The 10380-nt window shown below is 40.7% G+C and overlaps 1 protein-coding gene across 1 annotated transcript in view; it reads left to right on the top strand.

Annotated features, from left to right (window-relative positions):
- The window catches only part of nt5dc1 (5'-nucleotidase domain containing 1), a 64674-nt gene that overhangs the window by 24029 nt on the left and 30265 nt on the right, over nt 1–10380 (top strand). The gene's annotated exons all lie outside the window — the stretch shown is intronic.

The raw sequence follows: 10380 nt of genomic DNA, 5'->3' as shown, positions 1-10380 counted from the left end.
TTGCAGGGAGTCTGTGGGGATTTCTCTGTCTCTCTTGCTCTTTTTACCATTCTCCGGTGTCTTGGCCAAATAGTACACACCACTAGAACACACCATACCGACTTCAGCAAACGGGCAACAAGCAAGTGTGTTCTGTGCCTGCACGAGAGGTAATAACTCTCCATACCAGGATGTAGCGTAGTCTGCATTCCTCATTCAAAAAAGACCTCCGGTAGAGCTCAGATATAAAGAAAAGCAGCCCTATGGATGTAGGTTTGCCCGCTCTGAGACAATCCTTTCGTGCATACCCTCTTGACAAAGTATTTCACTGCTTTGCTCACTTCCGTTTCTCTTCTCGTGCAATGATTTGCTCAAACTAAACTACCAATCAGAGTGATTTCTTTCACTGACAGCCTCCGTCACTGATACAGCATGCTCAGTCAGCCGGAAAAGCCACATACAAGGGCTAGTGACGGCCAACCGTCGCAAACACCCCGCAAAAAGTAGTGCTACAGACGCTCACTGACGGCCCAATGTCAGTTTGTCGGCCTGTCAGGGCCTTTCCATTGTTTCCATCTCACAACAACAGAGAGAATCCTCCCTGTTAGAGAGTCGTAAAACAACCATCATTATGTTGAAGGCTGAACTGTGCAGTAACACTTGAAGTCTGATGAAAGCTGGGAACACCAAAGACCTCATTTAATGTGCTTATGTTCTAAGAAGACAATAGTTGCAGTCGGCTGAATTAGCCTTTAATAGCCCGCCTCACTGTTTTTGTGGTTGTGAACAACACAATGAATTTGTGAAGTAGTTGCCATTCTGAACCAGATTTCATGGCAACATAAAAAAACTCTGTACGGATGCACTTGGATTCAGGCCAACTGGGCTGTCTATATACAAAAGATCAATAGATAGCCAATAATCTCAAGGAACTCACAGCATAGGCCTGTGGACCCTCATCCAGAACAAGCCAGCTTGTCTTTTTTCCCGTCTCTGCTGACTGGGTCCTCTAAAGGCTGAGTCACACCAGCATTTCTACAGCAGCAATGTAATAACAGAAAAAAACCTACCTTTTGGCTTATCTGCCTCTGCATTATGTCATAACTTTACAAAAATGTAATACATTTCACTTCATTATTTAAGAACACTTGTACATTCTGCGTCATTTTGTTATAAACATCCTGAAGCCAATATGTAATAAAATGTCCCACATTTTGTAATAAATGATTACATATTGTAGTGCCTATTACAGAATGTGCGAGACAAACTTTTTTTTATGAACTGCATTTTGAATGAATTGAAGAATTCTTGTGGTACTTTTGGGGAGCCCTGTCAAAAGACCACTGCAGTAGTCGACAGCTAGAAATAAGAATGTGAATGAGTTTTTCCAGGTCGGCATTTGACATACAAGTCCCTTGTATTTCTAAAAAGATAATAAAATGACTTTTTTACTGCTCAGTGAGTCATAATGTATACAGATGAAGACATCGATTTTGGTTGGTTACATAATGCACCATATTATCACATTTACATCTCTGCAATTTGTAATAATCAAAGTTATTTACTGGTCACCTGGCTGGGAAAACAAATTAGTTTTTCCACCAAAAACCAAAATGTACCAATGTTTGGCGCTTGGTGGGTGTTCATTTTGGTCAATATCGGTTAACTTCAGTGCGATTGCTGTGATCAGTGGATCCCTTGTGAAGAGTTCAACTTAGACTTTGACATGCTAACTTGTAATTGTAATTTGTTCTGACAGTGCTGACCTTTTGAGGGGAATAGTGAGATGGTTCTCTGTATTGTATTGCATTGGATCGGACTCGGTATTGACAGATACTCAATATGAAAGGACTCAGAATGGAATCATGGCCAAAAACACTTGATCTGGACAATGTTTTTTTTCTAACATGTTTGGTTTGGCCGTATAAAATCTGCAGTTGTAGCATGAGAGTTGTGCCACTCTTCTAAAACATCTGCTAGAATGTAGCAAAAAGCCACTTATTTTGCTGTAGCAGATTTTCAATCAAGTACAATACCATCAGTGAGGTTTTCCAGAGTTTCTATAAGTGACTCCACATGCAGCATGGGAGAGCGCTCCCTCCGCCTCATCACATGTAATACAGCAACCCCAGTCCTGAAGGCAGTATGCTACGTCACCCGAAGAGACGTGGTCGCTGTGACCATGAGAGGGCTATAATTGTACATCTGGACTGGATATGGATGTGTTTGTTGGGCTGTTTTGCAGCAATGGTCAATCAGAAAGCCATTTCTCAAAAAAATAAGACAGTAAAGATCAAGAAGACAAAATAAAGAAGGAATATTTAAATTAAAAAAATAAAACCTGTAACAATTGACAAGAACACATAGTAAAGTGAATGAGATAGGATTAGTAGTAGAAATAGAAATGTGACATTCCTTGCTTCCCACATGTATTGTCTGCTAAGAGTCATGTTTAAAGATGACTCCCAGCATGCTCCTAGTGGCCCGATGGTAAGCTATTGTTTATGGAGATTGCACCTTGAGATGGGAGGATCATTCATCACTCAAGTGCCATAAAGCCCCTATGATTAAAAGGAACCTGGCCGGACTTGCTCAGGGCTTTTACACATTTTGCTTTCTCTGCTTTCTTTATTGTTCCTCTGCAAGTCAGCAAGTCAGCCAAGACAGATATACTTATTTAAGCAATTTATCTATAGTGGTAAACTCTTGTTTTAAGTGTGCAGGGATATGTTTGAATCAGCATTTTCTTCCCTGTGTATTTTGGATGCCTCTTCACCTATTAAGTGACTGTGCAATGTTATGTGAGGATTCATACTTCAAGATAATCATCCTCCTAAAATCAGACCTTGATGTATGAATTCTCATAGTTTTCTTAAGATAGCTCTGGCTAAATATAGCTGTGGTTTGGTATAATGACAGATTGCAGTGTCCCTCACATTTGCTCTGAGGGGAGAGTGACTGTGCGACTGGCGTCACTGTCCCCCACAGTGATCTGCAAATGGGTGTCCATAAAAACCACCGTCCCGTTTTTCCCTCAGCTGCTATTGTTCTCTGTGTTGCCTTTTCTCTCTGCTTCAGTAGCATTTGTTCACGTGGTAGGAAGCCTTTGGAATTAGAAGTCATTTAGACAAAACTTGCAAATCACTTGTCACAAAAGTCTCCTGACACATTACAGCAGCTCAAACAGGAACTACTTTCCTGCACTTAAAGTTCTAGCTGAACTTAGCACAAATCCATTGAATTGTTTCAGATCGGTCGAAGTATGAGGCTACAGCGCATGTTTTTCCTAACATACTTTTTTGTCATTAGTCATGAAGGGGTAGCTTTTTGGGGTATTTTTCAGGAAAACACCTCTAGAACGATGGGTTAGGAATATCAGATCTTCATATTTTTAATACACACATATTCAAGACTGTTAAAATATAGGTTAAAAAATAAAAATTATAATCTGTTGCTTTTTCTTGGTCCAGTGTCACCATTGTGCAGACCTAAGAGACATTTTCTACTGTACTCTGAAGGCAGGGGGTAGGCAAAGGAATTTTAAACGGATTTTTGAGATTTGCACTAAAGTGGCTCGTCATTAATTGTTTATTTATTTATAGTATATTTAAAAGGGACAGATACAGTAAATTAAGACAGACTAAAAACAGCCATCCGATGCAGGTATCATAGTGATGATACACTATGGTTAACTTTCCCAACACAGCTCACCACTGATTGGTTAGGACACGTTTCAGCCCTTCTAGAACAGAACACACCTACTTGACCTTAGGGATGGGTATTGGGTATTCGGGGCGGCTGTGGCTCAGGAGGTAGAGCAGGTAGTCCACTAATCAGAAGGTTGGCGGTTCGGTCCTGGCCTCCATTAACTATTCCACATACCATTGAGCATTTATTGAGAACTAAAACTGGCACTGGTTGCTGAGTGGTCAAAGCAGAACTATCAATAAGCTCCTGGGTGAATAATACTGCTATAGGTATTTATGTAACAGCTCACTTTACAAAATTTTATGAAAATGCAGCTAAATCCAATGAACACTTTGATGTTTTTGTGCATGTTGAAACTGTATCTTTTCACATCTTTTCATGTCATGTCTTTATTTCTGCACCACATTACATCAAGGAGTATCAGTAAGAGTATTGGTAAGTATCAGTATCAATAAGCAGTATGGATATCAGCATCAATAAAATCCTAACAGTACCCATCCCTACCTGACAATGATGTCAACATTTGGCTCTAAACATTTGATATTGGACTGTAATATCACATTCTGCCCATGTACTGTTACAGAAAGAAGCTTACCTTACATACTGTATATTACACATGAATGAATATAAAAACACTATATATTCATAGGACAACATTTTCATAGACGTAGACTCCCCCTTGGCTAGGGCTTTTTTTAGTTTTATTGCATTTTTGTTTTGTTATTATTTCAAGATTCTCCTCCTCTGTCACAGACCAAAGGCATAAAAAACCTGTGTGCACCATGAGGGACATGATGCAGCAATTTGCGGTCAGTCTGCTAAAAATGGAAAGTCCACAGACAGAATGGCCCGGCCAGTGTTTTCCACGTGGTTCCAACAGGTGCCGGAAAACACAGTTTGTCTGGATGCCTTTTTATTTTTAAGAGAAAACACTTGAGATTATAGCTTTCCTTTAGAGATCCTCTCTATATACAGAGTTTGATGCTCATTAAGTATAATGAGAAAATGGATAAATGCATCTTTTTTCATGTGTTTTGATAGCCTTTATCTTCCCTGCTCATTAACTGGGCGATAACAAAAACGAATGAGCCTCCAGATTCTGTCCCCTCATCACATTTGGTGTGGCTGTTTGCGAAATGCTCCCGTGCTTGGCCCTAATTTACACTGCAACTGTTGATTTGCGTATCCTGTCAGGCTCCTTTGATGTGTGAGAGAGATTGAGCTGCTGCCTGTCGCGGTCCTCCCTCTGACACTGGGCAGCTCTCCAGCTGTCCAGGCCCGGCGCCCAGGCTGCACGGCACGGTGCCCAGCCACAGGCCTACGGGCTCTTAGGGCACTTGAGCCCTACATTCACAGCCAGAGCCTGCAGAGGCACATTTCACTCTACCGCACACACGCCGTTGTAAGCTGGCGCTGGTGATGACCCGGGCAGAGTTTAAATATGTTTTCTCTCGGGCTTGTAGATTGATCACATGTTGATCTGTCCCAAAATACACCATAGTATTAACCTCTCTATTCTCATCCTAATGCCAGACAGAGGGATGAAGGACAGCATTTATACAAAGAGGAAGTTGTCTTTGGGAGGTTACACTGAGGCCACGTCAGGGCCTAACCCAAAACCACCCAACCAAACAAACTAGAACTGTTTGGAAAGATAAAGGACAGTTTCAACAGAGTTTAAATGTGGTTAACATTAGGTTTTGGGGTCAGTTGCATTAAATTCTCATCTTCAGTAGATTATACAGGAAGAAATGAATCATAGAAGAGACTAGTCCCTAGCATCAACAGATTAGGGTTTACTACCTAATTAGCCACTGGATCCAGAAAATCTGAATTCAGGCCAAGTCCTGACATCACTTCCTATCTCCTGCTGCTCAACTGGATTCTGTAACTCAATACAATCAGCCATTGGGGGTTTCATACATTGACCTTTGTGAAAAACACAGACACCTATTTCTGCAGTTTTTTGAGTATGAGTATCTACAGTACCACAACATGCACTTCATAAATGTATATGTACCTGATGTTTTCAAGAATTCAGAATTATTTATTAAAGACCACTACGACACAGACTAAGGAATACTAAGTGAAGGGATTTTGATGGGTGATGAAGAATGGATGCACTTAAAAGACATTCCAATATCTGAATTGAAGCTTGCTTTGAAATTGAGGTCAAATCCATGTCCTACTTCTATGTGCTACAACATTAGTAGACCCTTTCCCTGGCCCTTTTCAACTGTATACTTGGGTGGTAAATTTCAAGCCCTAGTGGAATAGCTTCTGATTTCCCCAGCATCCAATGTAACAAAAAGGATGGTGGCGAGGTCAGATGTTGTTTATCCTCTCACACACATTAAGTGTGACATGGGATTTTGCTAGCAGGGGAGCTCTGTTAACCTCCCTCAGCTGACCTCCCTGCCTGTGGGTAATGAGGCAAGACAGACGCTGTACTGCAGGGTCCCAGAGGAGGAACAGCCCCACAAACTTAGGGCCAAACACTGATGTGCGAACTGCGTTTTCTGTTTAACTGAAGGTGTAATGGTCTGTGGAAACTTCTGAAGGAATAAGTTCAAAATCAGAATCACATGTTTACATCTGGGACATTTTCAAAGGTGTGAATTTGGGGCTCCTGATTGGGATCTTTTGCTTGTTTGTGTTTGTCGTCATCTTCTGGTTAGAACCTTCTACTGCCTTCTTCTTCTACCCTTTTTTCTTTCCTCAAGCTGTTCCTGTGTTCCACCTCAGGAGGGCAGCATGTCCAAACGTTTCTAACTCCCAATGCCATCATCCCCATTTTAAGCTCACACACAAGAACTGAGTAGTTGTTATTTAGCAATTCCAAAGAAGAAACAAGTCAGCGTCCGAAATCTCTCATTTGAGGGCACTGTGCTCAGCTCAGAAAGGAGAAAGAAGACACAATCAGCCTTGATTCAGTTTCTCTCAGCTGTGTTAACACCTCAGGCCTTTTTGTTTACTTACATAAGATAAAATACAATCCCCTTAATGGATAGTCAATAATAACTCAAAATTCTGTATAGAATTGTTTTTGAAAAGGCCCAACCTCTCCCTCAAGGTCCGATGTCTCTCAGGTCAAGTTCAAGTGTTCTCGCATCAAGTTAGGGTTAGGGTTAGTTAGTCTCTTCAAATGTCAAAAAAACAACCTTGAGCATTTCCACCCAAAGCACCTGGAATTTTTTGTTTCACAAGTTACTTTTAAAGGAAAGGTTCCTTCAGTCTGTTGTTTGTTTATACAAATGTGTCCACTGACATATGAAAAAGCAACAGCTCTTTTGACACGTAATTTTTGCATACGACATACAGTGACGATGACGATAGTGGATTGATGGTCCATCTGTCGGATGTTTTCTTCTGTAACTTCATGTGTCAAATCACAATGAACATGAGCTGATTTACTGCTGATTTAAAAAAAATGGTGGCTGAAATAAAATGCTCAGAGCATTCTGCCAATCAGAAATGTCCAGCGCTGCAACCCCCACCCTCAGAGTCCTTCTAGTTTTGAAAAGTACAAAACTCCCCGGAACTTAATCTAGACTTCCTCCAAAGGTTCCTAGTCCCTGGGGAAAGTTATAAAAAATATAAGCTCTGGAGAAACCTTGATCCTTTAATGGATAGTGACAGCTGAAGATAGACAGGAAAGGGGGAAGAGAGAGAGGGGATGACATGCAGCAAAGGGCCAGGGGTCTAAGTTGAACCCATAGTCACTGCATGGCACAGCCTTGGTACATAGGGCACTAGCTCTACCAGTTGAGCAATCAGGATGCCCCAAAACCTTGTTTCTTTAAGGAGGAAGACATCCAACAGAAGTTTGCCAGAATCAAATCCATTCTCAGATGTCCTTTCCTTCACATTTTGACTGAATTGAAGAGTCTGCCATTAAGAGGTTTTGAATAACCAGTTTGAGGTTTGAATGACACTCTTTTAGATTACATCATCTTGTTGGGTTCTCTTTTTCTTGTTTTATTGACTGGAGCCTTGTTGCCACCTACTGATTGTTTCAATGAACCAACTCCTAATAATCATAACGCTCGTGGATGGATAGCCAAATTTGGTTTAAAATTACGGCTAGTGTCAGTGTGTTGTTCTGTGAAAGCTTTCTGTTGTGGGATAAAATCAACTTTGCTGCTTTGATGGAACCATAACAAAGTGTCAGATCTGTAGTCTCGGTTCACCGCAAAAATGCAGCTCCACTGAGTTTTTTGCTGTTCACACTGATAAGAAAACATCAGAACTGTGTCATGTGTCAGGCAAAAAAAAAAAAAAAACAGAATTAGAACTCTATGGGGCGCAGTGTAAACAGACCCTCTGACTGTGTCTTCGTTGTTTCGAGGGCCCAGTGATGCTCCTGAGAGGCCGGCTCTCTCTGCCAGGGTAAACACGTAAGCTAATGAATACACACCACTCATCCACACCCTACCCTGTTTTCCTAAGCCTTCCTTTTCTCCTGCAACACCACTTCTCACTCATTGGTTACCTTCTTCAGCTCAAGAGCAAATACCACATATAGGTTGCTATTTTTCTGTTTTGTTGAACACACTACAAGAAGTTTTTAACTGGTTATGAAACAGTCTCGATTTCATACTGATGCTTCTGTATGACCTACATAAACAAACACGGCCATCAAGGCTATTTCTGTATAGTATTGAAATCAATGAAACAAGGCAGTATAAAAACTACCGCTTTTGTCTTTTTGACAATTCCTTGTAGCTGCTTTAAGGTTTCATATTTCGAGGTGGAATTCCAATCTTGTTTCCTGCTTCACATCATTCCATCATACTATTTAAAATTAATTGTATAGCAGAGGACGACTCACCAGAATTAAAAAAAAAAGTCTTATTTTCTGCACTTACAGACCCTCAAGATCCCATTTTATCACATTTCCTCTCGTTCATTTCATCTGTCAAAAATTGCTCTATTTCATAACCTATTATTCACAATTGTACTGTACTATTACATGCTGCCAATCAGCATCAAGTGCTTCTATTCCTTATACATTATGTTTTATTCATAGGTTTTTTATATTCAAGAGGCTTTGATGAGAACATTAGGTCGAGAGTTATATTCTGTGATGAACCGGGCTTGTGTAACACAGATCAGAGCGCTGCCATATTTAGCTCTGTACAGTACGCTGACAGGATGTACTGAAGGGGCTGGGGGGCTTCAAAGTGAGGAAAGCCCACTGATGGTACCTCAGAGGTGGGGGACATGACCCGGAGCTCCCCTTTACTTCTGTGAATGCAAATGCACACAGTAAGCAGAACAAAACAAAAACACATTAGCGGCAAACTGGTTTCTGGCGTGTAGACTCAACAAAATGTTTAAACCACAATTTAAAATTGGGTAAGAATGTTGAGCGTGCAGACCTCGATGTAGTGATTTGTAAGCAGAATCCATTGACACTGGGTCTGTTCAGCATATAAACATAGCCGCTCCTGTAATAGGCCTTTAGCCATTGTTCACCCCGGGCTCAATCTGTAAGCATTTAGTTTGTTGTTGAGAGAAATGGAAGCATGTGTCCTTTGATGACTGTCTGCAAAAAGAAGAAAAAACCCTCATTGCTTATTCTTTCAACTTTTGTGAGGTTCTGTGAAGAAGCTAATCCATTGCTATTGGTTTATTTCACCCATTTAAAGACTCATCTTAAGCTCCCCTTTGTTAAATGCACACTTTGTGGTCTTTCAAGCATGTACTATGTTTTTTGTTTTGTTTTGATGTGCTCTCAGAATGTAGTGTTGGTTGTTTCTCTCTCGCATATTGATTTCTTGAGTTACTGACTGTCATTATTCAGTCCCTCCAGGAAGTTGCAATTGCAAGAATTAATGCAAATTCAACCAATCCCAGTGAATTGTGCGATGGAAATTTTGTCCAATCACTGTAACTTTTCCACAAATGTGACCAATCGTTGTAGTTTCCTCCACAAAGCATTGAGCCTCCAAAACAAACCCTCCAAACAGTGTGTTTTCTTCCATGCAGTTAAGTTTTCACTTTCTCCCACAATTTCATTTTAAAATGCCTAAAAACATTGCAACATGTATCACACTTTGTTTTGAGTAGTTTTTCAAGTAAATGGTATTTTAAAAGTAACTTTTTCTAAGTAACACTGATGTAAAGGGCTGGTTGCACCAAAAAGTTGCTCCGCTTTCATCAGTGCATGAAATAGGTGGTGATCATAGGGCTGGCTGGCAAATTACCATACTGTAGCTGGCAAGTTAACCCATAACACGTTAGCCAGGCAGGAATATGCTAGTGCCAGTCAGCCACAACCGACCTTGGGGACAAAGTCACTCCTTGCAAGGTCAAGCTAGTCGCTAACATGGTAGCACTAGCCTGCCACGCTAGCTTTCAGTACCGTCTAGACCTGCTCTATTTGAAAAGAGTTCTAAGATAAATTTTGTTATGATGGCGCTATACAAATAAAAGTCAATTGAATTGATTTGAATAGTTGGTAAGCTTGTGGACTACCTGAACAATAAGTGACATGTTATGGAATAGTCAGTCCTCACTGGAAGTAGTTAAGCTAGAGCAACTCTACTCTTTACTGAAATAGCAAGCTAGCAGGCAGCAGTGGTTCTGCAGACACCACTGATAAATGAATGCTTTGATTACATAACATAATCATAAAATAATTACTGCTCTCCTTTTTTCTGTATGCTTGCTCTCTGTCTCTCTCTCTCT

Source organism: Morone saxatilis, unplaced genomic scaffold (assembly GCF_004916995.1).
Source record: "Morone saxatilis isolate NCDOM2014 unplaced genomic scaffold, NCSU_SB_2.0 Contig7, whole genome shotgun sequence".
In the NCBI taxonomy this organism is placed as follows: Eukaryota; Metazoa; Chordata; class Actinopteri; family Moronidae; genus Morone; species Morone saxatilis.
Note: the sequence above shows the minus strand (reverse complement) of the source record. Positions and strands in the feature narration are given on the sequence as shown.